The sequence below is a fragment of the Bombina bombina genome, chromosome 2 (assembly GCF_027579735.1).
Source record: "Bombina bombina isolate aBomBom1 chromosome 2, aBomBom1.pri, whole genome shotgun sequence".
Classification (NCBI taxonomy): domain Eukaryota; kingdom Metazoa; phylum Chordata; class Amphibia; order Anura; family Bombinatoridae; genus Bombina; species Bombina bombina.
Window position 1 is genome coordinate 521,385,261 of NC_069500.1, and position 25,471 is coordinate 521,410,731.

General features: G+C 37.8%; 1 protein-coding gene and 1 gene segment (V, D, J or C); both read left to right on the forward strand.

Moving 5' to 3' along the window:
• LOC128649177 (uncharacterized) overlaps positions 1–25,471 on the forward strand; it is a 139,325-nt gene that overhangs the window by 60,351 nt on the left and 53,503 nt on the right. The window lies entirely within an intron of this gene.
• Positions 1–25,471, forward strand: part of LOC128649179 (Ig gamma chain C region-like) — a 430,619-nt gene that overhangs the window by 59,701 nt on the left and 345,447 nt on the right.

The following is a 25,471-nucleotide window of genomic DNA, read 5'->3' on the forward strand; positions in this document are numbered from 1 at the left end:
CTGTTTGATGCACTCCAGCCACAAAACATAATATTATTCATGGGTAAATTACATAAAAGGTGAATGAAAGTTCACTACATGTTTTTTTAATAATTCAAAAATGATCGATTGTGGGATTTAATTTTGAGCTCACTGACCCTTTGATTCTGTGTAAAATAACTGGTGCACACTTCATCAGGGGAGTATTTTATTTATGAATTGTAGAAGATTCCCAACTTTAGAGTGTTTTATTTTTGAAGGTTTGGTGGATATTACCTACAGATATAGGCATATTGTGCTGTAAACTATTTATTTGGAATCTTAATCTTATGTATTGGCAAAAATAAATGAAATGGTATGCTGTTACATTTTCTCCAGGACAAACTGATGTAAACGCTATACCTTACATTAAACAGTAATGTCTGGGACGTAACCACTGCTTTTAACTGCATCCTGTAATTTGCAAATATTTTGAAAATAATTGATTTTGCATGTTTGCAGGATACAACGATTGATTCATCAACAATTGTGAAAACAATATACTTCAAATATGTTTTTTTATGAAGTGTCATTCAGTGCCATGCTGAGAGATATGGCATCTTGCTCAACTATGGAAATCATAGTGTTGATGCAGCAGTGCCAATTTAATTCAAAATTTCTGAATTGATGCGGTTGACATTATCACATCTGTTGTTCTAAATAAAAAAAATGTTTTGCCAGCACCATTGGAGCAGACAAACAAAATATAGGTTTAATATATTATGTTGGCATGAGTTTCTAAAACCTAGGGATGACAGGAACATAAGTGTTGCAGTTAACAAAAAAAAAAGCTTGGTATCAAAACTATAGAATATTATTCCCACCCCCAATAAGTTGATGAGGTCTGGGCAATACATTGCCGTAATACAGATAAATAGAAAAAAGAGAATATGCCAGATGTGAGAAACCAACAAGAATGAAGCTTCCATGATGTCTTTCGGCAGATAGAATTGGGTCAGTTATCTAAACATCTTCAGGAACAAACCCTTAAAACATTTCCTCCTTCGTGCACCTGGTAGGTGGCATGTCCCCTTTGTACTGTCAGTCATGTCACTGTGATGTCAAGCTTATGTCATTGTTCAGTCTCTATACCCTACGTTTGCATGTCTGAAACAAATAAATATAGAGCAATGCTAGCTCAGCTATTCCTCCATTGTGTCAATGTTAATGCAATAAAATGATTGTTCTTGTACTTTTTTTGTAATAACATATATGTCAGTATATACACGTGTATGATATATCTTTTTTCATGAACTGTTGCAGATGAGGAGCCTAAAAAGACCAATCAAAAGTCTCTGCTTGATGAACTGATAAAGGAGAAACTGCTCAAGTTTGAAAATACCACAGAGGAACTTATTTCTCCTTTCTGTGCCATTCCACAGTGCGGTGTTCAGTTGGAGGAAGGAAATTATTCATTGTTATTACAATGTATTAAAAATAGTGTAGTGTACATAATGACAGAAATGCATAATATTGTTACTGATATCAAACAATTAGTCACAAAACTAAAACAACAAGGTCGCCAATCTTCCTCCGTAACCTGTGATTGTGATCCATCTCAACCAAAAGTGCATGCAGTAAAACGTGGCACTGGGAAAAGGCGCCAGAAATCTTCATAAATAGAATTTCAAGTTACCAATACATAACACACACGCAGTTGTTGCTTTTACTTTCGTTATAAATAAATTATACTTTCTGCTTATGTCTATCTCTTATCTTAAGCTTATTTTACTGTATTAGTGACTCTTTAACAATTGTGTATCATTAGAAATAAAAGTTGTTCTGAATATTCATCTTGTCTCTATTTTTTTTTTACTTGAATGACTCTAGAATATTCTGTAACAGATTAAATTTACTGATATAAAATAAATGTTGTAGCTCTGAAATAGCACCACTTTATTTAACCAGTGTTTTAAATGATGACGTTGTACTCCAGTTTTCAGGATTATTTCTATTTCTCTCAGATAGATAATATTCTTTATAAATTGGTTTCTTGCACTCAACAGGTTAAAACCTTGCATTTGCATTGCTGACAACTTGTAATACCAGAGCACATTAGCGTGTGTTGGTATTACACAGAGCAGTACAAATATGGCTTTCATGAAAGCGATATTTAGCACTGCACCTGTAATCTGGCCCACTGTGTTGAATGTCATCGTTTCTATGTCTAAATGTAGTGAGCTAGGCTTAGCAAATATATCACTAGCAAATTTGTGATTAAATCGACAAGACGTTCTTATGCCTTCAAAACCACAAATACTGCATTTCTAAAGCACCATTATCTGTAGAAAAACATTCTTTCTGAAGCTGGCTAAGTAAATCAAAAGAAGGATGGTGTAGTTTCACAGTGTGATTGATGCCTTACTCATGAAGCGGCATTTAGATTTACCCCCTATCTTCCCTTTATCTCCTGTGATGGATCATCAAGCAAAATATTTAGGACCAGATTACAAGCGATATTGCATTCATGAAAGCGATATTTGTGCTCCACTATGCAATACCAAAGCAATACCATAGGCTCCAATGGGAGCCTCGTTCTGTTGCTGTCAGAAACGGCATCAGAACCTAAACGAAGTGAAGGGAGTAAGTAGCGCAATAATGGCAGCAAGTAAACATATATATGTATATAAGCATATACATATTAATTTACTGGGAACAACACAGTTCCCATAGACCGCAATGTAAAGGCACTTTGCAGTGCAGTTTTATTTCTAGCACCCAACTCCCACCAACTTTACCGTAAAATAGTGACTAATGCAGTTATTGTAATAAAAAAATAAAGATGCTGCTATCTTTCGGCTAGATTACCAGTTGTGCGTTAGGCTTAAAAAGCAGCGTTAGCCGGTCCCAACGCTGCTTTTTAACACCCGCTGGTATTACGAGTCTTGCAGGTACAGGTCTACCGCTCACTTTTTTGGCCAGGCTTGGAAATACTGCAAATCCACTTACGTAAATTGCGTATCCTCTTTTTTCAATGGGACTTGCATAGCGCCGGTATTATGAGTCTGCCAAAAAGTGAGCGGTAGACCCTCTCCTGTCAAGACTGGTACCACATATTAAAGTCAGTAGTTAAGAGTTTTACACTACAACGCCGTAGCATAAAACTCTTAACTAAAGTGCTAAAAAGTACACTAACACCCATAAACTACATATTAACCCCTAAACCGAGGCCCTCCCACATCGCAAACACTAAAAAAAATGTTTTAACCCCTAATCTGCCAAACTGGACACCGCTGCCACCTACATTATACTTATGAACCCCTAATCTGCTGCCCCCAACATCGCCGCAACTATAATAAACTTATTAACCCCTAAACCGCTGCACTCCCGCATCGCAAACATTAGTAAAATATAATTAACCCCTAATCTGCCGGCCCTAACATCGCCGCCACCTACCTACATTTATTAACCCCTAATCTGCTGCCCCCAAAGTCGCCGCCACTATATTAAAGTTATTAACCCCTAAACCTAAGTCTAACCCTAACCCTAACAACCCCTAACTTAAATATAATTAAAAGAAATCAAAATAAATATTTCTATCATTAGCTAAATTATTCCTATTTAAAACTAAATACTTACCTGTAAAATAAACCCTAAGATAGCTACAATATAACTAATAGTTACATTGTATCTATCTTAGGGTTTATTTTTATTTTACAGGCAAGTTTGTATTTATTTTAACTAGGTAGAATAGTTACTAAATAGTTATTAACTATTTAATAACTACCTAGCTAAAATAAATACAAAAGTACCTGTAAAATAAAACCTAACCTAAGTTACAATTATACCACCTAACACTACACTATAATTAAATTAATTCCTTAAATTAAATACAATGAAATACAATTAAATAAAATTAGCTAAAGTACAAAAAATAACCCCACTAAATTACAGAAAATAATAAACAAATTACAAGATTTTTAAACTAATTACACCTAATCTAATCCCACTAACAAAATAAAAAGCCCCCCCAAAATAAAAAAGCCCTACCCTACACTAAATTACAAATAGCCCCTAAAAGGGCCTTTTGTGTGGCATTGCCCCAAAGTTATCAGCTCTTTTACCTGTAAAAAAAAATTACAAATCCCCCCAACATTAAAACCCACCACCCACACAACCAACCCTACTCTAAAACCCACCCAATACCCCCTTAAAAAAACACTAACCCCATGAAGATCACCTTACAGGGAGAAGTCTTCATCCAACCGGGCCGAAGTCCTCAACGAAGCCGGGAGAAGTCTTCATCCAAGCCGGGCAAAGTGGTCCTCCAGAAGGGCAGAAGTCTTCATCCAGGCGGCGGTTTAGGGCTTAATATGTTTATTATAGTGGTGACGTTGGTGGAGGCAGATTAGGGGTTAATAAGTGTAGGTAGGTGGCGGCGACATTGGGGACGGCAGAGTAGGGGTTAATAAATATAATGTAGGTGGCGGCGATGTTGGGGGCAGCAGATTAGGGGTTCATAAGTATAATGTAGGTGGCAGCGGTGTCCGGAGCTGCAGATTAGGGGTTAATAAGAATAATGCAGGTGTCAACGATGTTGAGGGTGGCAGATTAGGGTTAATAAGTGTAAGATTAGGGGTGTTTAGACTCTGGGTTCATGTTAGGGTGTTAGGTGTAGACATAAATTTTATTTCCCTATAGAAATCAATGGGGCTGCATTAAGGAGTTTTACGCTGCATTTTTGCAGGTGTTAGACTTTTTTTAAGCCGGGTCTCCCCGTTAATCCCTATGGGGAAATCGTGCACGAGCATGTTACACCAGCTCACCGCTAACGTAAGCAGCGCTGGTATGGGAGTGCAGTAATGAGCAAAATTTTGCTCAACGCTCACTTCTTGTCTGGTTTGTAAAAACCCGTAATACCAGCGCTGTCTGTAAGTGATCGGTGAGTGAAAACTGCTCATTAGCACCGCACAGCCTCTAACGCAAAACTCATAATCTTGGTGTTTATTTTTTAATAAAATACACTACATTGTATTTTGGGCGCATTTGGGGCACATTTATACAATTAACCAGAGAACTAATCTCTGGTTAAATTGATAAGCCTTAATTGATACCATGAGCTGACAGTAGCAATAACCAGCCACTTGTAATGGGTGGTTAGTTATCGCAAGTCAGCAAACGGGCAAATTTGTCCGTTTGTGGGCACGTGATATTTTAGCGCTTCACTTGTAAACTAGCCTTTACTTGCTAGAGCAGTAAGAAAGTAGGTTGACTTTATGCAACTATGCCATGGACTGTGAGTTGTACAGATTATGTATGTATGTGTGTGTGTATTTATGGAGTATTAGGATCCTTCACATTAAGGAAATAAGTACAAATGAAAACTATGGGCTAAATCATAATATTGCATCTATTAGTAGCAAAAAGGTCACAACATTATTGTTTTAAAAGAAAGGGTATAAGGTGCGCAAATCTATCGCCTGCACATACACTAATCTGCTCCCATAAAGCAGATATATTAGGAGATACTGTAAAAATAAAGGAGAGTGTGCATGTGCGCTGACAGCTATGGAGATTAGGTCCAATATTAATTAAAAAACACTATATAGTGTGTATGCAGTTACATATGCAAAAGACTATTATACATATAGAAAAACTCAAAGCGAAGAAATTATGTTAACCACTATATAAGTGTATATGCAGTTGTATATTTATACGTTAGATAAACACAAAGCAAAGAAATAAGTAATCTTTCAAATGGTAAAGTTTTAAAAATTGTATCTATTTATAGAAATAAAATAAAATAGTACATATAAAAATAGAACATATGACCGGTCATGTACATACAAATATACAAAAAATACAACAAAATTTTTTCAAATATTGATCGAAATATCTGACAATATTTAGAGCAATTTGACTCTGTGCAACAGGGGAGTTTGACTCTGTGCAACAGGGGGTTAGTCTACATTAGACTATGAGATATATGATGTAGCGTTAAGTCTGAAAGACTTTGTTCTCAGTTATGAAGACTTTTAATCCACCTATGTGTTTGTTCGTTCAAACGGGTAATCCTCAAATTAAAAAGTTCAGTTCTTAGTGACGATAACCAATCAACAGACAGTTCCGTTTCTTAAAATGTTAGATCGGCAACCAGTGTAAATGCTTTGCTAATATGTGTCCCAGATTTTATCCTTTTCACTGAAAAAGTGACAAATACAACCTCGCTGTAGGGCTACAACACCTCTACAGTGCCTACCTGCTCTCTCTTGAGCTGAATCGTCCGTCGGGGTACGGCACAGGTGTCTGGAGCGGCTCCTATCAGCTGGTGGTGTCACTGAACGTCTCGGAAGTAGATCCGGCTAAGATGAAAACTCTGCTCAGAGTGTTTCTAGAGAGAGGTAAAGTAGTTCCAAACAATCTCTCGTAATCCTTGACAGTAGTGCTATTTTAACACTTTGTGATTATCTGTCTGAGTCCTTCAACGCGTTTCGCCATGTACCATGGCTTTATCAAGATGGTTCAGACATGTTTTACGCTTCTTTATATACATATACTTCTATATACATATACTTCGTCCATGATTGGTCTGTTAATTTTGATGACATCCATTATTTAAGGTGGATCATAAATAAGGTGGATTGTTGTGATTGTCAGATATGCTTTTCAAAGCTACCGTATCTCTTTGTTCTATTATCCCAACGTTTATACTCATTAAAAAATATATATAATCTTGTGAATATAAAAGCCTATAAAATTACTGGCAGAGTGATAAATAATGTACATAAAAGAATACATAGAAAATAAAGGAAATTTTATTTATTGGACAATTGATTATCTAAAACCACTTAGTAGAAGTCATTAAAAAATACTGAATATAAATATATAAAAAATCTAATATTCGTATTTATTAATAATATAGAAACTACAGGGATAAAAACTATACAACAATGTTGTTAAACCAATATTATCATATTCCTTTTTCTATATATGGGGTCATTCATATATTTGCTCTGTGTATATACATTGGCGATGCATTTCTAGTAAGATGTGGCTATGTCATTGTGTTTTAGAAAGTTATTACAATCTTAATACAAAATCCTAATATTGAAAATCCTAATATTAAAAAATATATATTAATAATAAAAAACTTTATATTAAAAAACCAAAGATCTTAAAAAATCCCAATATGAAAAATATATATCTGAATACTTTAAAATCTCCAGAAACTGGTCTTATCCTTGATACCTAGAAATACAGAGCAAATATATGAATGACCCCATATATAGAAAAAGGAATATGATAAGAGACTTACTATATATGAATAGAATTCAAATACATATACATATCTATCGAAGGAACACTAATCTATAGAATATTTAAAATGAATCATTTTTAACCTCCTTTTCTTGAGATATATATATATATATATATATATATCCAAGCATTAGTTAACCCTAACTTGAAGCCACAAAGGACCAAATGATATGTATTAACAAACAGAGATAATATCGGTTTAACAACATTGTTGTATAATTTTTATCCCTGTAGTTTCTATATTATTAATAAATACGAATATTAGATTTTTTATATATTTATAATCAGTATTTTTTAATGACTTCTATTAAGTGGTTTTAGATAATCAATTGTCCAATAAATAAAATTTCCTTTATTTTCTATGTATTCTTTTATGTACATTATTTATCATTTTGACAGTAATTTTATAGGCTTTTATATTCACAAGATTATATATATTTTTTAATGAGTATAAACATTGGGATAATAGAACAAAGAGATACGGTAGCTTTGAAAAGCATATCTGACAATCACAACAATCCACCTTATTTATGATCCACCTTAAATAACGGATATCATCAAAATTAACAGACCAATCACGGACGAAGTATATGTATATAAAGAAGCGTAAAACATGTCTGAACCATCTTGATAAAGCCATGGTACATGGCGAAACGCGTTGAAGGATATATAATCACAGATACAGACAGATAATCACAAAGTGTTAAAATAGCACTACTGTCAAGGATTACGAGAGATTGTTTGGAACTACTTTACCTCTCTCTAGAAACACTCTGCGCAGAGTTTCCATCTTAGCCGGATCTACTTCCGAGACGTTCAGTGACACCACCAGCTGATAGGAGCCGCTCCAGACACCTGTGCCGTACCCCGACGGACGATTCAGCTCAAGAGAGAGCAGGTAGGCACTATAGAGGTGTTGTAGCCCTACAGTGAGGTTGTATTTGTCACTTTTTCAGTGAAAAGGATCAAATCTGGGACACATATTAGCAAAGCATTTACACTGGTTGCTGATCTAACATTTTAAGAAACGGAACTGTCTGTTGATTGGTTATCGTCACTAAGAACTGAACTTTTTAATTTGAGGATTACCCGTTTGAACGAAAAAAAACATAGGTGGATTAAAAGTCTTCATAACTGAGAACAAAGTCTTTCAGACTTAACGCTACATCATATATCTCATAGTCTAATGTAGACTTAACCCCCTGTTGCACAGAGTCAAACTCCTCTGTTGCACAGAGTTAAATTGCTCTAAATATTGTCAGATATTTCGATCAATATTTAAAAAAAAATGTTTTTGTATTTTTTGTATATTTGTATGTACATCACCGGTCATATGTTCTATTTTTATATGTACTATTTTATTTCTATAAATAGATTACATTTTTAAAACTTTACCATTTGAAAGATTACTTATTTCTTTGCTTTGTGTATATCTAACGTATAAATATACAACTGCATATACACTTCTATAGTGGTTAACATAATTTCTTCGCTTTGAGTTTTTCTATACGTATAATAGTCTTTTGCATATGTAACTGCATACGCACTATATAGTGTTTTTTAATTAATATTGGACCTAATCCCCATAGCTGTCAGCGCACATGCACACTCTTCTTTATTTTTACACAACATTATTGTTGCTTTCAATAGTGATTGTGTTATTAAATGACAGGTTATAAAAATAGCAGAGACTGTGAATAAGAGGATCTATCTTACAATACAACATTTCAACATTTGTACTATTTGGGCAGTAGTGGACTGGGGACACATCCTATAACCCTGCAACATGTCCCAGACAGTTAAGCCCAGAGAAGTCTGGGTGCTAGACCCATAGGGAAAATTACAAAATAAATGAATACAACACACAGAGAAAGTCCAGTACTTGCTTGCAAGCTCTCAGCTAAGATTAAAAGCAAATATTGTACATACAATACTGTGCCACCATTAGATTTGTTGTTTTAGCAATGGTATAATGACCATATATAATTACTTATCAGTTTCTTTAGAATACTGGGTCACTGAAAAGTATCAGAAACTCATTGTTATCAAGATAATTTCTTCTGGGACTGAACTGTATTTTATAAAAAATAAAAAATAGCACACATGCACATTTCCTGATAAAATAAAACAAGGCTTATGTCAGAAGCAGACCTACTTAACAGAGAGTCCTGTTGCAAAACATTCCCCCCCTCAAAGTTAACTCAGTATTAAACAATAATAATAATATACATATGTCCCTGTATACTGATTTTTAATGTATATATGTATACACAAATATACATACACATTGATAAAGAACAGGCTACATTTTAAAATGATATGCTAGCAGTGAGTACGCTATGCTGTATAATGTAAATGTAAATTTCAGTACACCCCTGAAGAGTACACTGCTCTGTATAAATATGATGAGTATGCAAACTAACTCTTATATATATATATATATATATATACTGTGTTGTATAATGATGGAATATCTGTATACACTAAGGGGCCGATTTAACAATGTGCGGACGGACATCGATAAATGCCGACAGCATACGTTGTCTGCATTTATCATTGCACAAGCATTTCTCGTGAAATGCTTGTGCTATACTGCCCCCTGAAGATTCAGGGAGTCCATCATCTCGATCGTATACGATCGGGATGATTGCTGTTTGCCGCCTCATAGGTGACACCCGAGATAAGGAGCAGCGGTCTTAAGATTGTTGCTTCTTAGCTTAAGTTTCCAGCGATCTGGAAACTACGGGGTAGATTAAAGCATCCGTTGCTTCATAAATCTACCCCTAATAGTGAGCACGCTGTACTGTATAATAATGTGAGTATCTATACACTGATGAGTATGCTGCACAGTATAATGATGTGTCTATACACTAATGAGTATGTTGCACAGTATAAAGATGTATTTATACACGGATGAGTATGCTGCACAGTATAATGATGTGAGTATCTATACACTAATGAGTATGTTCCACAGTATAAAGATGTATCTATACACTGATGAGTATGCTGTGCAGTATAATGATGGGAGTATCTATACACTGATGAGTATGCTGCACAATATGATGTATCTATACACTGATGAGTATGCTGCACAGTATAATGATGTATCTATAAACTGATGAGTATACGGTTTTGTAAGGAGTCCTGTTATGCTCATAGACTGGGGGATGACGATATAGTTATAAGCACCGGAATATAAAGGTTTACTATGATTAGACTTATGTATTAAACACTGTTGAAGGAATGTCCCTTTTACAGGGAAAGGGATACATAAAAATAGACTTAATGATAGGTCTTCTCCATTCAGAGGTATCACTTGAAACAACAGCTTTATGTCCTTAACTAAAGTATGCAGCAGGAGACAGATGCGAGCAAGTATGCAAGCCAGGGGCTGTGTTCACCAGCAACAGGAAATTACCTTGTTCAGGTTAGTATTAGTTTGTATACAGCATAAGTGGACACAGATACAGAGTTCAGGTTAGTATGTGTTTGCCTACAACATAAATAGACACAGAAGCAGAATTCAGGTTAGCATTAATTTGCACACAGCATGAATGAAGACATTAAGCAGTAAGCAGCAATGAATTACTTATAGCAGGATATGAGCAGGCAGTGTTATCGTGGAGGGTACAGGTTGATTCAGGTCATACAATGATAGACAAGCCTTGATACACAATACTGTTCTTAGATTGTAGCAAGCGGTTCTGGAAACCCTTAGCGGGGAGAGCGACGCTTTCGGGTGACGTCAGCAGTGCTGACCAAACAGCGAACACAGGAGAGAAGAAGGCTCGCAATTGAGTCACCGGAGAGAAACGGAATGTAGCTCCAAAACTTTAGGAAATGTTACTTGTTAAGGAAACTGGAGACTGTAGAAAGGTCAGTAGGTTCAGGAGAACCGCAGGTGCTGTAACGCTTAGGAGAGCAAATGAAACAACGGCTAGTAGAAATTACTAATGGCAGACCGAAGTCTTACTGCAGCAAATTACCTAGCAAAGAGGTAATAGAGGAGGGGCCTTAAATAGGGTGTCAGAGGAAAGTTAAAGGCATACATGCCTATATTTGTGACAGGACACCCCCTCAAAAGAGCCACTCAGCAGATCAGGGCCTTGGGCGGTTGGGATGTCATCTATGGAACTGTGAAACAAAGCGGGGTGCTGCCAAATTAACCAAAGGTTCCCACGAGTCCTCCTCTGTGCCGTAGCCCTTCCATCAAACCAAATATTGTAAGACCTTCTTGTGGTAGCGGGAATCCAGAATAGTGTCAACTTCATATTGTACGTCATCTGGAGGTATATGCAGATCTGAGGAGTGTTGTGTTTGTGACCTAACAGGGTGATAGGGCTTCAGTAGAGATACATGGAATGTCGGATGACATTTATAAGATGAAGGTAATTGTAGAGTGAGAGCATTTTGGTTTATAATCCTCAAAATCGGGAATGGACCGATGTACAAGCTGCTGAGTTTTTTGCTGGGGACCTGGAGTTTCAAAACTTAGTGGAAAGCCATATGAGGTCTCCTGATTTGTAATCCAGAGCCGGTGTTCTTCTAAGGTCATAATACAATTTTTGTTTAGCTTGTGCTTGATGTAAAGTATCCTTGAGAACAGAGAAGTCTTCTGCAAAAGTATTCACTGTGTCATTGACAAGCGGAGATGTGCTTTCGGTCCTGCGAGACAGATGATATGAAGGGTGGAAGCCATAATTCACATAGAAAGGTGTGAGTTTACTAGAGTTGTTTACAGTATTGTTGTAGGCAAACTCAGCAGTTGGTAGTAGAGAGCTCCAATTGTCCTGTTGAAAAGTACAATAGCAACGTAAGTATTGCTCCAAGGTCTGGTTAGTCCGTTCTGTCTGCCCATTCGTTTGAGGATGGTATGCACTGGAAAGCCTTCTTTCAATCTGTAGGGTATGACAAAGTTGAGACCAGAATCTCAAAGTAAATTGCGCTCCCCTATCCGTGGTCACAGAATTGGGCAAACCATGGAGCCTAACGATGTGGTTGCGGAACAAATGGGCAGTCTCCACGGCAGTGGGTAAACTTGAAATGGGTATGAAATGGGCCATTTTCGAGAATAAGTAGCACCAATATAGTATTATGGTTGGAGGAAGGAGGTATCTCAACAATAAAATCCATGGCTATGGCTTGCCAAGGTCTATCGGCTATGGGCATGGATATAAGGAACCCGTAAGGAAGACTTTTCTGATGTTTTGATGTGCAGCAGATAGCACAGGTCCGAATGTATTCAGAGACGGTGTGGGTTATCTTTGGCCACCAGAAATCTCTTTGTAGGAGATGTAGGGTTTTCCGTCTGCCTGGATGCCCAGACAAAAGAAAATCATGGGCTGTCTTAAGTATCCCATCCCTAAGAGTAGGAGGAACATATAGTCGTTCTTTGTGATATAAGAGACTATCGGAATAGGAAGTTAGAGGTAGAGTGGTGGACGAAGTGACTTTTTCTTGATGTGACTTGATATGTTCAATGCTATGCGTAGTAAGTGCGATAAAGTTCTTCTGAGGTATTATAGAACGTGGTGTGACATTGTATGGAGGTTTAGAGTCCTTCCTGGACAAGGCGTCAACCTTCATGTTCTTGCTACCTGGTCTATAGGTAATTAGGTAGTTAAACCTGGAGAAAAAAAGACTCCATCGAACTTGTCTAGAACTTAAGGTCTTATTGGTCTTTAGATACTGTAGGTTTTTGTGATCTGTGTAAATGATAATGGGTTGTGAAGTGCCTTCGAGTAAATGCCTCCAAAACTCTAGGGAGGCCTTAATGACAAGCAGTTCATTTTCACCTATGGTATAATTATATTCAGCATTATTCATGAGCCTAGAGAAGTAGGACACTGGGTGAATGGAACCAGTGGAAGTCCTCTTTTGAGAAAGAATAGCGCCGATGGCATAATCTGAGGCGTCTACCTCCAAAGTACTAAAGTCTTGAGTCAGGGAATTGTAAGAAAGGGGCTGTGATGAATTTATCTTTTAATAAGGTAAATGCTTGGTGGGCCTGGGTGTTCCATGAATATGTACATGTATTTTTTTGTGAGAGAAGCAAGGGGTTTAATTATTGATGAAAATACTCTGATGAATCTTCTATAGAAGTTGGCAAAGCCAAGAAACTTCTGAAACTCCTTCTTTGATTTAGGGATGGGCCATTTAGTAATGGCTTCGACCTTATCAATCTCCATACATATTCCAGATGGGGAGATGTTGTAGCCCAGAAATGAAATGATATTGGTGTTGAAAATACACTTCTCACCCTTAGCGTAGAGGGAGTGTGCCCTTAATCTGGACAGTACTAAACGAACGTCTTTGATATGTTGTTCCAGAGACTCTGAATAAATCAGGATATCGTCTAAATATACCACCATTGAAACATCCAAGAGATCACGGAAGATGTCGTTCAGAAAACACTGGAAGGTGGCAGGAGCATTACACAGCCCAAAAGGCATGACTGTGTACTCAAACAGGCCATACCTTGTTCAAAAAGCGGTCAACCATTCGTCGCCCTTCCTCATCCTGACAAGGTTATAGGCACCTCTGAGATCTAGTTTGGTGTAGAATGTTGCACCACTGAGACGCTCTATCATCTCCGGAATCTGCGGTAGGGGGTATCTGTTCTTCCTAGTGTGACTATTCAGCTCCCTATAATCAATTATTGGCCTAAGATTGTGGTCCTTGTTCCTGACAAAAGAAAATACTAGCTCCTGCTGGCGAAGTTGAGGGTCTGATGAATCCTTTCCTTAGGTTGTCTTCTAAGTACTCCTTGAGGTGTTTGAGTTCGGGTTCTGACATAGGGTAGATACGACTGTATGGGATGGAACAATTGGGAAGCAAGTCGATAGGGCAGTCGTAGGGTTTATGGGGAGGACAATTCTGTGCTTCACCCTTATCAAAAACATCTGAGTAGTCTCTATAGCAAAATGGAATGTCTGAATTCATCAAGTGCATAATGCTATGTTTTAAGGTAGGTATACATGATTTGGTACAAAATCTGGAATCGAAGTGTATTGAATTATTGCCCCAATGAATAGTAGGCTGATGAGACCTTAAAAAACATCCAAGAGATCACGGAAGATGTCGTTCATAAAACACTGGAAGGTGGCAGGAGCATTACACAGCCCAAAAGGCATGACTGTGTACTCGAACAGGCCATACCTTGTTCGAAAAGCGGTCAACCATTCGTCGCCCTTCCTCATCCTGACAAGGTTATAGGCACCTCTGAGATCTAGTTTGGTGTAGAATGTTGCACCACTGAGACGCTCTATCAACTCCGGAATCTGCGGTAGGGGGTATCTGTTCTTCCTAGTGTGACTATTCAGCTCCCTATAATCAATTATTGGCCTAAGATTGTGGTCCTTGTTCCTGACAAAAGAAAATACTAGCTCCTGCTGGCGAAGTTGAGGGTCTGATGAATCCTTTCCTTAGGTTGTCTTCTAAGTACTCCTTGAGGTGTTTGAGTTCGGGTTCTGACATAGGGTAGATACGACTGTATGGGATGGAACAATTGGGAAGCAAGTCGATAGGGCAGTCGTAGGGTTTATGGGGAGGAAAATTCTGTGCTTCACCCTTATCAAAAACATCTGAGTAGTCTCTATAGCAAAATGGAATGTCTGAATTCATCAAGTGCATAATGCTATGTTTTAAGGTAGGTATACATGATTTGGTACAAAATCTGGAATCGAAGTGTATTGAATTATTGCCCCAATGAATAGTAGGCTGATGAGTCCTTAAAAAACATCCAAGAGATCACGGAAGATGTCGTTCAGAAAACACTGGAAGGTGGCAGGAGCATTACACAGCCCAAAAGGCATGACTGTGTACTCGAACAGGCCATACCTTGTTCGAAAAGCGGTCAACCATTCGTCGCCCTTCCTCATCCTGACAAGGTTATAGGCACCTCTGAGATCTAGTTTGGTGTAGAATGTTGCACCACTGAGACGCTCTATCAACTCCGGAATCTGCGGTAGGGGGTATCTGTTCTTCCTAGTGTGACTATTCAGCTCCCTATAATCAATTATTGGCCTAAGATTGTGGTCCTTGTTCCTGACAAAAGAAAATACTAGCTCCTGCTGGCGAAGTTGAGGGTCTGATGAATCCTTTCCTTAGGTTGTCTTCTAAGTACTCCTTGAGGTGTTTGAGTTCGGGTTCTGACATAGGGTAGATACGACTGTATGGGATGGAACAATTGTGAAGCAAGTCGATAGGGCAGTCGTAGGGTTTATGGGGAGGAAAATTCTGTGCTTCACCCTTATCAAAAACATCTGAGTAGTCTCTATAGCAAAATGGAATGTCTGAATTCATCAAGTGCATAATGCTATGTTTTAAGGTAGGTATACATGATTTGGTACAAAATCTGGAATCGAAGTGTATTGAATTATTGCCCCAATGAATAGTAGGCTGATGAGTCCTTAACCAAGGTAAACCTAGAATAACAGGGAATAGGGGCATGAAAGTTACCTCAAAGACACAAGTCTCAACATGTTTGGATGACACTGTTAAAATAAGGGGTATAGCGTTGTGTGTTATGGGACTAGATTTAGTCAATGAACCACCAACCACCATTATTGCTAGTGAATTCTTTTTCTTTATTAAAGGAATATTGTTAATGCGCATAAACTCATAATCAATAAAGTTCCCTGTAGCTCCAGTGTCAATCAGCGCTCACGATGTTGTATGATGATTATGGTCCCACTGTAGGGAAACAGAGAGGGAGAAATATAATAAATAGATAGATTCGATAGATAATTTTCCAGACAGAGAATTTCAAGACGTGCGGGCTGGGACCCATGGTAAGGTTCTAAGAGGCAGTTGCGGCGCCCGAGGCTCTGATTAGAACAGAGCTCTCTGGAGCGTATCTGCCCTCGGCCGAAATCGGAACATTCTTCGGCTTCTTTTTCAAAAAACAGTTTACATGAGAGAAACAAACTTTTCCGACTTTAACTACATGGAATCCGTTAATGTGTACATTACCTAGGTGATTAGAACAGAGCACTCTGGAGCGTATCTGCCCTCGGCCGAAATCGGAACATTCTTCAGCTTCTTTTTCAATAAACAGTTTACATTAGAGAAACAAACTTTTCCAACTTTAACTACATAGAAGCAGTTAATGTGCACATTACCTAGGTAATGTGCAGATTCTGCACTTTAACTGAGCAAATCAGTTAGTCTGCAGATTAGCTAGGTAGTGTGCACATTAACTGTTTCTGCACTTTAACTGTAACATATACACTGATGAGTATTCTGCACAGTATAATGATGTGAATATATATACACTGATGAGTATGCTGCACAGTATAATGATGTGAGTATCTATACACTGATGAGTATGTTGCACTGTATAATGATGTATCTATACACTGATGAGAATGTTGCACAGTATTATAATGTATCTATACACTTATGAGTATGCTGCACAGTATAATGATGTAGCTATACACTGATGAGTATGTTGCACAGTATAATGATGTGAGTATTTATACACAGATAATGACCACATAGGCACAGATCTATGTATAGACTGGTTGCTATGGGCACCTACAGCACTTGGGCCTTGCACCTTCTGAACCAATGGTAGCTCTGCTTGTGGTATATGTACATATGTATTATAGTTACCAGTGCTTATTGCATATGGGGTAAGGTGCTCTGTAGAAGCAGATAATTAGATCTAGACACACATGTGCTGTCCATAACAATAGTATATGACATATATAAATTAACCTTTTAAATACAGTCAAATTGTCTGTTCTATTTCTAATAGCAACTCCATTTTAATGGATTATGATCTAGCCTCAATTAATTAAAATCCTACCTGATGTTTTCTCTTTGGAATATTGACATCTAGGGGCCAGATTACAAGTTGAGCATAAAATATTGCTTTTGCGAATATATACATATATATTTATGTGTTAATATGTGTATATACATATATAATAACTGGGAACACATAGTTCCCATAGGCCACAATGTAAAGGCACTTTTCAGTGCCGTTTTTGTTTTCTAACACACCACACCCGCCAACTTCCCACATTAAAAACTGCATAGTGCAGTTATTTTATTAAAAAATAAAAATCCTACAATGTTTATTTCTGAATAAAATACACACCAATGTATTTTGTGGACATTTGAGATACATTTATAAAATTAACCAGATATCTGATTACTTGTAATGGCCAGTTATTTATTGTGTGGTCCCGATAAATTAGCACTCCATTTGTAATCTTGCCCTATGTTTGACCTAATGTTGGGGTATGATGTACATATATCCATTTGTTACTGAGTTGGGTGGTAGGCTTCCTTGAACAAAAAGATCTTCAGGGAGCATTTAAAGGAGGAAAGGTTAGGGGAAAGTCTGACAGCTTGAGGAAGTGCATTCCAGAGGGTTGGTGCTGCACGAGAGAAGTCCTGCAGTCTAGCATGAGAGGAGGTGATGATAGAAGGTGCAAAGAGCAGGTCATTGTTGGATTTTAGGGGGGGTGCCAGAGTTGGTAAGAGCTTTGTAGGTCAGGGTGAGAAGTGAGAATTTTGAATTTATTTCTGTTTTGAATGGGGAGCCATTGAAGGGACTCACAGAGAAGTGCAGCAAATACAGAGCATTTGAAGGGGGGAGAGGCAGGAGAGAGGAAGGCCAGTTAGTAGATTATTACAGTATTCAAGTCGGGAAATTACTAGGGAGTGGCTTAGCTGTTTAGTAGTTTCAGCGCTCCAAAACAGACGAATTTTGCAGATTTTGCATAGGTGCTTGCGGCAGGATGAAGAGAACAATTGGATGTGGGGTATGAAGGACAGATTGGAGTCAAGTGTAACTCTTAGGCAGTTGTAGTGTTTGTAAATCCAGGTGATTTAGAAATATATCTGACACAGAATCCATTTATACAGCAACTAACTCTACACACTTTATTTCCTGGTTCCTCAATCTAACAAACTTGTCCCTGCCCCTGCTTCTTTGCAACAATTATATACATTTCTAAGTCAGAGCACAAAGTAGGAAGAAAGCATTATGTATTATAATATCACAACAGACACCATATCTCTCCCTTACTTTAGATTAGAAACATAACAATTAAACTAAACATAAATATAACTATATCTATACTATGCTTAATATTTCAAAATAAAACCAACTATATTTTACATAAAAGAGTTGCATGATGACATTATAATACATTATATGAAAACACTAATATTATTTTTCATAGTCTTTAAGGTATTTAGGAGGTCTTCTGTTTTCTCTGAGAGGGTATTTTCGATTAGTATCTGAGGACTGATCATGTGCTATGTTTTCTCCCCCCTCACTGCTCTCTGTGTTATCCATATTATCATAATGTTCTTGAAATAATTTGGGTATATCAGAATCATCATCTTCTGCATCAGATAAGTCAGTGTCCTGTTCTTTGTGTAGTTTCTTGAAGAAAAAAGAATTCAGAGTAATTGTATGTCCATTTCTTACTGCAGTGATCATTGAATTCTTGCAACTGTATATGGGACGACATCATATAAAGTATCCAACTTGTGTCGTCTATCTTGCTGACACAGGACTCTATCTCCAACAGCAAAAAGAGCAGCTTTGGTATGATAGTATTTATCCACATAAGCTTTCATCTTGGCTTTGGCATGACTGTCTTTTTGTATCAAGTCCTTTTTGAGTGTCTCTGTTAGTTAATTATTTATATCTGGAATTTTGATCTGAAGTTTGCGATTAAATAACAGCTCTGCAGGCGATATCTGCCAGTAGTACAATGGGGAGTTGATCGATAGTCTCTCAGAAAAGAGCATACATTTTGTTTCCATGGTCTACCTTGCGCTGTAGTTGCCCTTAGAAATTTCCCCATAGAACGCATGAATCTTTCAGCTTCTGCATTAGCTTGTAGCCACAAAGGAGTAATGCGCCTATGTTTATATCCAAGATATAAAGCAAATTTATTAAACTGAGTACTGTTAAACGAGGGGCCATTATCTGTTTTAACAATTTTTGGAATTCCCAATAAGGAGAAAACTTTGTCTAAAACAGGAATAACAGTTACTGAAGATGTTGAGCTGATAACTTCTACTACCGAGTATCTTGAATATTCATCTATAACCACCATCAAGTAATCTCCTGTAGGTAATGTGCCATAAAATCTATACTCACATTACACCATGGTGCTTCAGGCAATGCAGACATTTTTAAAGGTTCTTTGCGAGCTCCTGGAGCTGTGACTTGACACATAATACAATTTCTCACCAACTTTTCTGCTTGTTGTTTAAAGGCAGCAGGGGCAGATGGGTTATCAATGGGGATGTTGAAGTCCCCCAGAATTAGAGCAGGGGTATTTGTAAAAAGAAAGTGAGAAAGCCAGGCGGCAAAATTGTCAAGGAATTTGGAGGTTGGTCCAGGGGGGAGATAGATAACTGCCACTCTAAGGCAGAGTAGGGAGAATGGGTGAATGCCAGTCTCTCACCTGGCGTAGGTGTGTGGCTAAAGTGGAGACCTCCATGTGTGAGAGCAGCAATGGAAGCAGTGTCAGAAGAAGATAGCCCACATTCAGTAATTGCTAGAAGATTGAAAGTGTTCAAAATAAACAGGCCATGAACAGTTGTATGTTTGTTACAGACAGAGCGAGAGTTCCAGAGAGCACAAGAAAAGAAAGGGGATAAGTGCTGTGGGTTAATGAAGATGAAATTGTTAGGTTTGCGTGACATAGAGTTTTTACTGCCGGAGACTGAGCGAGAGTGTAGAAATGTATAATTATATAATATACTAGGTGACAGATGGATTTGATACTGCTCTATTTTCGTCTGACAGAAATGGTTAAACACTGCATTATATAAGGCTATATAAATTATATAATTACCTAGTATAGACAGCAGTTGCGACCATTTTTTTCCCACCATGTACAAAGCAGAGTTAACCCCATTTGTCAGACATATACAGAGTAGAAAAAAACAGTGAGAGCAACAAGTCTCTCTAGGGGGCGCTAAGTCAAAAGAATACAGTGATAGTGTATCAATGAGGGCATATGAATATTATATACAAGATTATTGTATGTATGGAAACGGGGAGTACAATTTATAAATGTACATATATTGTAACCAAAAGCACTCAAAAGCTCTGAAAAACTCAACCACTGAATATATACAGTAGATATATAAAAAACACTTATCTGAGTTTGAAAGTCCTATTTTCCAGACTCAAAATATGAATACTGGATGGGATATACTTATAGGAAAATGTCTTTAAATTTCTTTTTTCTTTTCCTCCTTCTCTGGGCTCCTTAATGGGTACACAATCCAGATGCAGCTCCTCTCTTACTTCACAAAAGAGTAATAGAAATCCTAGACCAACAAAACAGAGGGCACTTCAGGTGCATATAAGTAAACAAACAAACAGTTGTAGATGGTGATAATACTAGCTACTCACAATATATGGCAGAAATCTTTTGAGCTGATAGACACGTTCTGGAGTCTCTCAGTGCTTCAGCTCACTGTACACCGGTGATCGACTTACTCCAATGGATCAAGCAGGCAGGATTCAACTTGTAATATTGCGTTACTTCTGACACTCGCAAAGAGCCGCAATAAACCACTTATCGCTTGCGCGCAACAGTTAGCGCTCCACTCATAATCTAGCCCATATTAAGCATTGTCATTTCTCAGCTATGTATCAAGCTTCAATAACTGTCTCCACGGCTTTCACACTCCAAAAATTTAGTTTACCATTTTCAGTCCTATCTCCTATAATCCTGGTCTAGTTACAAACGCAAGGACCCTACAGGCACTTATCATACACATCTCTGATTTTACCTTAATCCATAATTGCCTGTGAAACTGTAACTTTATAGTGTGTCACAAAACCCTAGTTAGGTAGAACTGATGTATAATATTTTGAATAATTTGTTACCATGATAAAAATATAGCTGCCTTAAAAATTTTTTGTAATTTCTTGTTGTCAGACACATGACATAAAACATAAATTCAAAGCTAAATACTATGGCCTCTAGTTATGAAGCTCCGTATTTACCTGCATTCGCCGGCCCCAATACGCTCGCCTAAGCTTGCCTAACACCGCCGCCGCGGACCTGAATACATTTGCCAAAGTTATCAAGAAAGCTGTCAAGAAGCCGCGCACCAAGTACGGTGCGATGAGCAGCGAACCGTTGTTCACTGACAGTCATCAATCTTGCTGCTCATCGGCTTCTTCGCAGCTTTCTTGCTAGCCTGTCACTAAGCACCCAAACTATACTATACTGTTTTACCCCCTAAACCACCGCTCTCGGAGCCCCCCGCAACTAAATAAACTTATTAACCCCTAAACTGCCGCTCCTGGACCCCTCCGCAACTATAATAAATATATTAACCCCTAAACCGCCGCTCCCGGACCCCGCTGCAACTATAATAAATATATTAATCCCTAAACCGCCGCTCCCGGACCCCGCCGCAACTATAATAAATATATGAACCCCTTAACCGCCGCTCCCGGACCCCACCACCACCTACATTATACCTATTAACCCCTAATCTGCCGCCCCCTATACCACCGCCACCTACATAAAGTTATTAACCCTTATCCTGCCAATCCCGGACCCCGCCGCAAATAAATTAAATGTTTAACCCCTAAACCGCCGCACCCGGAGCCCTCCGCCACCTACATTACATTTATTAACCCCTAATCTACCCCCCTACACTGCCGCCACTATATTAAATGAATTAACCCCTAAACCTAAGTCTAACCCTAACACCCCCCTAACTTAAATATTATTTAAATTAATCTAAATAAATATTCCTATAATTAACTACATTATTCCTATTTAAAACTAAATACTTACCTGTAAAATAAACCCCAAGATAGCTGCAATATAATTAATAATTACATTGTAGCTATTTTAGGGTTTATTTTTATTTTACAGGCAACTTTGTATTTATTTTAACTAGGTACAATAGCTATTAAATAGTTATTAACTATTTAATAGCTACCTAGCTAAAATAAATACAAAATTACCTGTAAAATAAATCCTAACCTAAGTTACAATTACACCTAACACTACACTATCATTAAATAAATTAAATTAATTAACTACAATTACCTAACATTAAATAAAATTAACTAAAAATAAAAAAATAAAAAATTACAGAAAATAAAAAAATATTACAAGAAGTTTAATCTAATTACACCTAATCTAAGCCCCCTAATAAAATAAAAAAGCCCCCCAAAATAATAAAATTCCCTACCCTAAACTAAGTTACAAATAGCCCTTAAAAGTGCCTTTTGCAGGGCATTGCCCCAAAGTAATCAGCTCTTTTACCTTTTAAAAAAAGAAATACAATACCCCCCAACATTGCAACCCACCACCCACACACCCCTACTATAAAACCCACCCGATCCCCCCTTAAAAAAAAACTAACACTACCCTTCCTTGAGCCGTCTTCACCCAGCCAGGCACAAGCGGTCATCTGATCCGTCCAGAAGTCTTCATCGAATCCGGGCAGAAGAGGTTCTCCAAGCGGCAGATGTCTTCATCCAAGCGGCATCTTCTATCTTCAATCAACCGGAGCGGAGCGGAGTGGAGCCATCTTGAATCCAGCCGACACGGAGCCATCCTCTTCTTCCGATGTCTTAACACTGAATGAAGGTTCCTTTAAATGACGTCATCCAAGATGGCATCCCTCGAATTCCGATTGGCTGATAGGATTATATATATATATATATATATATATATATATTAAGGTAGGAAAATCCGATTGGCTGACGTAATCAGCCAATCGGATTGAAGTTCAATCCGATTGGCTGATTGGATCAGCCAATAGAATGCGAGGTCAATTCTACTGGCTGATCCAATCAGCCAATCGGATTGAACTTCAATCCGATTGGCTGATTACATCAGCCAATCGGATTTTTCCTACCTTAATATATATATAATCCTATCAGCCAATCGGAATTCGAGGGACGCCATCTTGGATGACGTCATTTAAAGGAACCTTCATTCAGTGTTAGGACATCGGAAGAAGAAGATGGCTCTGTGTCGGCTGGATTCAAGATGGCTCCGCTCCGGTTGATTGAAGATAGAAGATGCCGCTTGGATGAAGACATCTGCTGCTTGAAGGACCTCTTCTGCCCGTATTTGATGAAGACTTCTGGACTGATTGGATGACCGCTTGTGCCCGCCTGGGTGAAGACGGCTCAAGGTAGGGTGATCTTCAAGGGGGTACTGTTAGTTTTTTTTAAGGGGGATCGGGTGGGTTTTAGAGTAGGGGTGTGTGGGTGTGTTTGTAATGTTGGGGGGTATTGTATTTCTTTTTTTTACAGGTAAAAGAGCTGATTACTTTGGGGCAATGCCCCGCAAAAAGCACTTTTAAGGGCTGGTAAAAGAGCTGATTACTTTGGGGCAATGCCCCGCAAAAGGCCCTTTTAAGGGCTATTTGTAATTTAGTCTAGGGTAGGGAATTTTATTATTTTGGGGAGCTTTTTTTATTTTATTAGGGGGCTTAGATTAGGTGTAATTAGATTAAACATCTTGTAATATTTTTTTATTTTCTGTAATTTTTATTTTTTTATTTTTTGTACTTTAGTTATTTTTAGTTAATTTTATTTAATGTTAGGTAATTGTAGTTAATTAATTTAATTTATTTAATGATAGTGTAGTGTTAGGTGTAATTGTAACTTAGGTTAGGATTTATTTTACAGGTAATTTTGTAGTTATTTTACCTATTAGTTATATTGTAGCTATCTTAGGGTTTATTTTACAGGTAAGTATTTCGTTTTAAATAGGAATAATATAGTTAATTATAGGAATATTTATTTAGATTAATTTAAATAATATTTAAGTTAGGGGGGTGTTAGGGTTAGGGTTAGACTTAGGTTTAGGGGTTAATTCATTTAATATAGTGGCGGCGGTGTAGGGGGAGTAGATTAGGGGTTAATAAATGTAATGTAGGTGGCGGAGGGCTCCGGGTGCGGCGGTTTAGGGGTTTAAACATTTCATTTATTTGCGGCGGGGTCCAGGAGCGGCGGTTTAGGGGTTCATATATTTAATATAGTTGCGGCGGGGTCCGGGAGCGGCGGATTAGGGGTTTATATATTTATTATAGTTGAGGCGGGGTCTGGGAGTGGCGGTTTAGGGGTTAATAAGTATAATGTAGGCAGCGGCGTTGTAGGGGAGACAGATTAGGGGTGTTTAGACTCAGGGTACATGTTAGGGTGTTAGGTGCAGACACTTCCCATAGGAATCAATGGGATATCAGGCAGCAGCGAACATGAGCTCTCACTATTGTCAGACTCCCATTGATTCCTATGGGATCCACCGCCTCCAGGGTGGCGGATTGAAAACCAGGTACGCTGGCCCAGAATAGTGGCGAGCGTACCTGGTAGAAATTTGTTAAATAGCAAAAGTAGTCAGATAGTGCCGAACTTGCGTTCGGAACATCTGTAGTGACGTAACTATCGATCTGTGTCGGACTGAGACCGGCAGATCATATGTTACGTCACTATATTCTACTTTTGCCGGGCTGTAGGGCTTGATAACTACAGCGAATCAGCCTCGCCACAAATACGCTGCGGAATTCCAGAGTATTTGCGGTTGACGGCTTGATAACTAGAGGCCAATGACCTGTAGAACATTATCAACCTGTACATGCACAGATGATAGGTGCCATTTTCAGAATAAGGTTTAATAACATTTTATAAAAATGTTATTCAGTTACTAGATCAACAAAAATGTAATGTTCTCAAGTTATGTTGATCTAGAGTTTATATCAGTTTTCAATGTTATGCTGATTTTATATTTCTAGTTCAGTTTTATTATACTTACATGGATTTGGTACTGACTTGACGAGACAGACACACTGAGAAACAAATGATAACCTGACAATAAAGAAATCATGTTAACTGGTTTATATGTACACTTTAAGTAAATTTAATTACATTGGGAACAGCCTAATACATTTTTAAACACCATGCTTGAAAATGATGAATGTAGATGTTTTAGATTCAAAATAATTAGCTGGAGAATTAACAATAATTGTGTATAAATGTTTTAAAAATGAAGATCATTTGCTCATTTGTTAACGCATCACCTGTATCTATTTGGTCTAAGGGGCTGATTTATTTAAGCGTCAATCTAGGCTCATTCACTGGAGTCAATACACTTGCCAGATGTCACCAGACATTGCCAGACATTGCTGGCGCGAATCTATATTCAACAGCTTTATTTATCAAAAAGTC